We start from the raw sequence: 7,373 nt of genomic DNA, 5'->3' as shown, positions 1-7,373 counted from the left end.
ACCAGCCCTGCGGGGGTGATAAGGAGACAGGTCGATGTCACTGAAGGTGGAACGAAACTGGAAAGAAAATAATGAACAACAAATAATCCAAGTAGAGGTGAAAGACATAATAGGTGAACCATAGAATGGAAAGGGAAGGAAATTCAGTGAAACATAGAATGGAAAGTGAAGGAAATTCACTGAATCATAGAATGGAAAGTGAAGGAAATTCACTGAAGCATAAAATGGAAAGTGAAGGAAATTCACTGAAACATAGAATGGAAAGGGAAGGAAATTCACTGAAGCATAAAATGGAAAGGGAAGGAAATTCACTGAAACATAGAATGGAAAGGGAAGGAAATTCACTAAAACATAGAATGGAAAGGGAAGGAAATTCACTGAAACATAGAATGGAAAGTGAAGGAAATTCACTGAAACATAGAATGGAAAGTGAAGGAAATCCACTGAAACATAGAATGGAAAGTGAAGGAAATCCACTGAAACATAGAATGGAAAGTGAAGGAAATCCACTGAAACATAGAATGGAAAGTGAAGGAAATTCACTGAAGCATAAAATGGAAAGTGAAGGAAATTCACTGAAACATAGAATGGAAAGTGAAGGAAATCCACTGAAACATAGAATGGAAAGGGAAGGAAATTCACTGAAACACAGAATGGAAAGGGAAGGAAATCCACTGAAACACGGTATGGAAAGGGAAGGAAATTGACTGAAACATAGAATGGAAAGAGAAGGAAATTCACTTAAACGAGCCAACGAGAATCCAAGTGAGAGCAACTTACAACCTACTAAAAATTGTAGAAGAAGAATTTCCATACGACTCAACTGACCAACAACAACGAACTAAGACCATGTTTGGAAAAAGAAAACGAAACTGGAATTAATACCACCAGCCACAGAAGGGATACAAAAGTAACTGAATCATCTTATTATAGTAGAATATCCATTCAACCAAACGCCTAGATAAAGAAAAAGCAGGACTAACTAAATAAATACAAGAAAATAAGCAAAAGAAGTAATTCCAGCGCCATTTTTTAGAAGAAGAAAAACAAAATCCAGTAACAGCAACAGCTTCTGCTGTCGAGAAAGCACCTACTTTGGAGCAGAAGTAGTGTCTCAGATAGACAGACAGACAGACAGACAGACCCCACCCTGCTTGATCAAGCAGCGCATCATTGATTAAAAGCTTTCCAGTTCCACCCGATAGACGTCGGAATGTTTAATGAACTGTCGATATTTCCACCGAGCTTAATTAGATGCTGGGACGAATCGAGGTTCAGTAGAATTCCCAGAGATGCTGAAGAGATCTCTGATTGGAGGAGACGCGTGGAGGAACTAATTTCATTTGATTTGTCATGGTAAGGGAGTGAAAGGTATCGCGAAGAGAGAGAGAGAGAGAGAGAGAGAGAGAGAGAGAGAGAGAGAGAGAGAGAGAGAGAGAGAGAGAGAGAAAGGATGGGGGATAGATTTTATCATAAGCGGATTTTAGCACTACTATTTTCATTCTCTGTAAAACTATACTTCGGAACTTCTATTTTATTTTTTGAAAGCATATATCGTTTTGAGAGAGAGAGAGAGAGAGAGAGAGAGAGAGAGAGAGAGAGAGAGAGAGAGAGAGAGAGAGAGGGAGGGCGTTTTTAAAACAGTTTAGATATCTTGTAATGAGAGACAAGGTGGGAGAGGGAGATGACCTATTTCTGAATGCAGCAAGTGTTTCCTGAGAGAGAGAGAGAGAGAGAGAGAGAGAGAGAGAGAGAGAGAGAGAGAGAGAAGGGAGTTTTTTGAAATAGTATGAATGTCTTTTAATGAGAGAAAATCTGAATGCAGTAAGTATTTCCTGGGAGAGACCTGGGGAAAGAGAGAGAGAGAGAGAGAGAGAGAGAGAGAGAGAGAGAGAGAGAGAGAGACGGTCTTTTTTAAAAAAAAATATGAATGTCTTATTATGAGAGAGATGGCCCATTTCTGACTGCAGTTATTGTTTCCTGCGAGAGAGAGAGAGAGAGAGAGAGAGAGAGAGAGAGAGAGAGAGAGAGAGAGAGAGAGAGAGAGAGAGATCCAATTAAGCACTGAGAGAACTGCAGATGGAATCGGTGTAATATCCTTTATTTTAAGCCCATATCCCATCGGGATACGACTTTGGGAGAATATTCCCAAAAATAAATTACTTTTCACAAAAAGAACCGAAAAGTGTGCAATTCGCTTCAGCTCCGGTTTAAGAGTCTCTGCGGAGATGTTTCAACATCCACTGTAGTTGCTCTGAGGCGCATGGGACACGTTTTTGAATATCAGAGGCATTGAGAGAGAGAGAGAGAGAGAGAGAGAGAGAGAGAGAGAGAGAGAGAGAGAGAGAGAGAGAGAGATAGGGCAAATAAATGAACAGGCAGACAGAGTGAGAGTGAGAGAGGGAGACTGACGGACTGACAGAGAGAGAGAGAGGGAGAGAGAGGGGGAGAGAGAGAGACTGACAGACCGACAGAGAGAGAGAGAGAGAGAGAGAGAGAGAGAGAGAGAGAGAGAGAGAGAGAGAGACGGAGAGAGAGACTAAGAAAGAGTAGCGAGACAAGCAGACAAATAGGCATACTGAGATAGCAGAGAGAGAGAGAGAGAGAGAGAGAGAGAGAGCAAATAAATCGACAGGCAGAGAGTGAGGGTGAGAGAGGGAGACTGACGGACCGACAGATAGAGAGAGAGAGAGAGAGAGAGAGAGAGAGAGAGAGAGAGAGACTGAGAAAGAGTAGCGAGACAAACAGACAAATAGGCATACTGAGATAGCAGAGAGAGAGAGAGAGAGAGAGAGAGAGAGACCTTTTTCAACTATTGTAAGAGTAGCTGTTAGATCTAGTCTCTTACTAATCTAAAAGGCTGGTAGCCTTCATATAAAAAACCTATTGTACGATTGTAATAGTCTACTCAAGTCGAAACTTTTCACTTAGATTTTGTAAAACTATATTAATATATTGCAAAAGTGGACATAAAAAAATGGTTAATAATACGTGAATCACTTCACTTAACAAAATGAATTTCAGTATCTTTTATTCGTAATTTATCAAACATCTTTGACGCTCTGTTTACATTTTGACAGAATGCATTCTTGTTCAGTGCCATCTAGTGGTCGCTGAATGAACGACAGACAAGTCTAAGAAAATATTTCCGGGCTCCTTCCTCCTTGGCCCGTGGAGGCAAACGTCTTGTTGGCATTATAAATTAGCACGAAATCCGGTTAGTCCAATATATATAAAAGTGGTGTTCAGTGTTAAGGTTCGTGCATGCAGTATAATTCATTTCTGATAAATACTTTTGGACATCGTTGTCCGTCTGTAAGTATGTTTTTAACGTTGCCTTTAATTTGATACGTGCATAATGTAGCATGCTAACGAGTTAGTTATTTTTCATGCTTAACTAGTGATAAAACTTTGTCTTCAACATTTCATGTTAGTGTAGGCTAATGAGGTGGTTGTAATTTTTAATTCTTGTTTTACTACACCCTATATTATACTGGATATATAGAATTCTTTAACATTTCATATTTTAATTATTAAAAATGCAACTTCGTTTACTGATCTTAAAATAGTTTTATTGAATCTATGCGACAGTCTTTCAAACGCATTTTTGTATGTAAATGATCAATGATAGTTATTCCTTGAGAGCTGAACAAAGCTTTTACGTTACTAAACAAAATTTTACGAACAAAAACATCGGAAATTTAATCAAAAACTGGTTTTTACTAGATCGAATTTGACATTTTTATTAACTGGATTATATTTTTAGATTCCAGTTCTGATGTTTGATATCACTTTTTCAGATTTCTGCATATGGACAACTTCAGCTTCATTTCGGTCAAACCAGGAATCTTGGACCTAGTGATATCCCAGGATTATATCCGTAACTATGGCTTATTTCTAAAACAAAAGGTAAGAGACTTTCCTCTTTTTAGTAAACTCGCACCAAACACCTTGCAAGCTAATCCTCCCCCTTCAGGGGCGGTCCCCTGAAGTGGGGAGGAGCTCCTCTGGCGTACGGTAGACTTGTCTACCGTACGTCAGAGGGGGGCTTGCACACACACACACACACACACACACACACACACACACACACACACACACACACACACACACACACTCAATATTCAAAAAGCTGGTTAGTGTAGATTTAGTTTTTTAAAATTTTCTTTCGTCAGACTTCTTTGAAAACCTGAGTTGTAACTTCAGTTAACTTTTTTTACCACGCTGTCATATTTGGTTCACAAATTCCAAATTACTTAAATTCAAATTTACTTTTTTAAGTTTTTCATTCAAACTAATTTAAAGTACTTCAGTTTTGTTTTGAAGTGTTGAGGCTGCTTGAATTTCAATTTAGTTTTTCAATGTTACTTTCCCAGTATTTTTTAAAAAACCTTAGTGAGATTTGTGGCAAAATAAGCTTAAAGTTGACTTTTTAATTCATGGTTAAATTCATGGTAAAGCAAACTAAGGATGTTAAAATTTATTAGTCTTAAACTAGGTTTACAAGACTAGACGCACTGAAAGAGTGTTTCGGGTAAACTTCAGTAACAGTACCTTTTAATTACAGGTTATGCATGTGGGATTATCCAGAGCAACAAAGTTTAACCACTAAACGGCCCTGGAAGCATTATGAAAGCAAAGTTTGGCCACCAAACAGCCCTGGAAGCATTGTGAAAGCAGCAACAAAGTTTGGCTACCAAACAGTCCTGGAAGCATTGTGGAAGCAACAGCAATGTTTGGCCACCAAACAGCCCTGGAACTTTGTGAAAGCAGCAGCATAGTTTGGCCACCAAACACCCCTGGAAGCACTGTGAAAGCAACAGCAATGTTTGACCACCAAGCAACCATGGAAGCACTGAAAGCAACCGCAAATTTTAGCCACCAAATATCCCTCGAAGCACTGTGAAATCAACAGCTAAGTTTGGCCACCAAACCTCCCTGGATGCCCTGCGAAAGCAACAGCAAAGTTTGGCCACCAAACTGCCCGGGTAACACTGAAAGCAGCGGCATATTTGGCCAACAAGCAGCCCTGTAAGCTCTGTGAAAGCAAAGGCAAAGTTTGGCCATCAGACAGCCCTGGAAGCACTGTGAAAGCAACATCAATTTCATGGTTCTTGGCTTGAAGGCTATTAATCAGATTCACTGGTATTCATCTTTATTATTGGTACCAAAGTTCTGTTTTGGGGATGCAGTTTTAACTACCTGGATTTTAAATTCGTTTAAAATTTCTTTATTAATAAAATTTGTATGCACCAATTTCTATACCAGTTACTATCGATCCAATATTCCTGTTACGAGTTGTGTAGTTAAATAGTATGTTCACTATCACAGAGCGTGAAATGAAAGTGTCTGTCCATGAAAGAAGTTTTAAAGTTACTTTTTACACAAATGCCCATGTGGGGTTGTTCCATATGATTAGGGTTCATCTAAAGAATAGGGTTCATCTAAAGAATTATACAACATCTTGCAGTTACATTACATTTTGGTTCACCATGTGTTGATTAAGCACTGTTTAATGGTACTTTTGACTTCGAAAAAATTAAACTACAAAGTTTAAACTACAGAAAGTTTTTTTTCAGTAACTTCAAAAAGATTCCAGGCGAACAGTTTCCAGTGTCAAATCATATTCAGGCTTTAAAAACAGGGTTTGAAAGTAATGCTTTTAAAGGCAGTGGTAAAAAAAAATGGGCTTTGAAGGTGTAATTTTCAATAGTAAAAGTTACTGAGACCCTATTTATAAAGAGACGATACAAAAATTCTTTTAACATGGACTAAAGTTTTTTTCAAAACCGAAAGTGCAATTTTGGTATTCGCTTAAAATTACCTACTCTAATAACTTAAAGGCATTAGAAAGAATGTCAAGGCAGCATTACTAATAAGATCATGGTACAGTAACCCTTTTGGTATGTATATCAAACCTTGCGCCTTGTTTGTAGTAAACATACCCACATCATGGGGCTGAATAACCCAGATAGGTTCGGAGTTCGGACTCTAAGCGTTGAGGTTCCTGTAGGGGGTTAGGGCAGTCACTGCATCTCAAGCAGTCAGTGCACTGTAGACTCTGAGGTTCTTTGCAGCGTCCCTTCGGCCCCTAGCTGCAACCCTTTTCATTCCTTTTACTTTACCACCTACATTAATGTTTCTTCCAACTTGCTTTCCACCCTCTCCCAACAATTGATTTATAGCGCAACTGCGTGGTTTTCCTCTTTTTACACCTTTCAAACCTTTCTGCTGTCGGTTTGTTTCAGCGCTGCTTGAACTTATAAGTCACAGCACTTGGTCTATGGCCGGTCTACGGCCTCAAGTGTCTCATTCTATTCCATCATAATGATACCTACGTCATGTGGGTGACTATGACTAGTAGTTTGAGGGTTTAAATTAAAATTGGGTACTGTTTGGTACCAGTTTATGGTTCTATTCCTCTATCACTTTGTAACGCTTGAAATAAATGCATTTTCTTGAATTTTCTTGGAATTCGGTGTATAGAATCTGTGCTCAAATTAGCGGTTGTTTTCAGTAGTTTTTGTTTTCAAATCTGTTGCCTTATACTTACCTATGATGGTCTAACCTGTTGCAACGAAACCGTCCATACAATTGCTGTTAAATAATAAACATGGTTCTTATATTAATAATTAGGTCAATCTCGAATGATCCCGTGCTCCTAGGAGTGAGTTGTGCGTGAAGCATTAACAATTAACATTATTAACGAACGAGTAGAGTTACGGAAATTGATAGTCTTAAACTTTATTGTAGGTCATAACCTAACAAAATTTCCTAGTGGATTCACAGATGATTTTCTAATTAGCCTGATAGCCTTGCTCTGTCTTACTTTAATCATACAGGATCATGAGAATAGTCAAGCAGACTGTAGTTTTCAGTATGACACAATAGTTTTCAATATGACACTGACCATAGTTTTCAATACGACACTGAATATAGTTTTCAATATGCCACAGGCACTAGTTCTCAATGTGACACTGACCATAGTTTTCTATGACAATGAATATAGTTTTCAATATGACACTGATATAGTTTTCAATATCCCACAGAATATAGTTTTAATATGCCACTGACTGTAGTTTTCAATATGACACTGTAGTTTTCAGTGCACCACAGAATATAGTTTTCAATATGGCACCGACTGTAGTGTTCAGTATGCATTGACTATAGTTCTCAATATGACTCATACTATACTTTTCAGTATGCTACTGACCTTAGTATTGAATATAACACGACTATAGTTTTCAATATGACACTATGACTATAGTTCTCAATATGGCGCTTGACTACAGTCTTCAATATGCCAGAGACTATATAGTTTTAAATGACACTGGCTTCCATTATGTTGAAAGTAGTTGGATTTCTCGAGCAAC

General features: G+C 38.3%; 1 long non-coding RNA gene across 1 annotated transcript; it reads left to right on the top strand.

Moving 5' to 3' along the window:
* The first annotated feature begins 3,178 nt into the window (after positions 1 to 3,178).
* LOC136828782 (uncharacterized) lies at positions 3,179 to 4,643 on the top strand. The gene is made up of 3 exons (XR_010850224.1): positions 3,179 to 3,315; positions 3,801 to 3,909; positions 4,568 to 4,643. It is a non-coding gene; the product is annotated as an uncharacterized lncRNA (long non-coding RNA).
* The last annotated feature ends 2,730 nt before the right edge of the window (positions 4,644 to 7,373 follow it).

This window comes from Macrobrachium rosenbergii, chromosome 43, assembly GCF_040412425.1.
Source record: "Macrobrachium rosenbergii isolate ZJJX-2024 chromosome 43, ASM4041242v1, whole genome shotgun sequence".
Classification (NCBI taxonomy): Eukaryota; Metazoa; Arthropoda; class Malacostraca; order Decapoda; family Palaemonidae; genus Macrobrachium; species Macrobrachium rosenbergii.
Note: the sequence above shows the minus strand (reverse complement) of the source record. Positions and strands in the feature narration are given on the sequence as shown.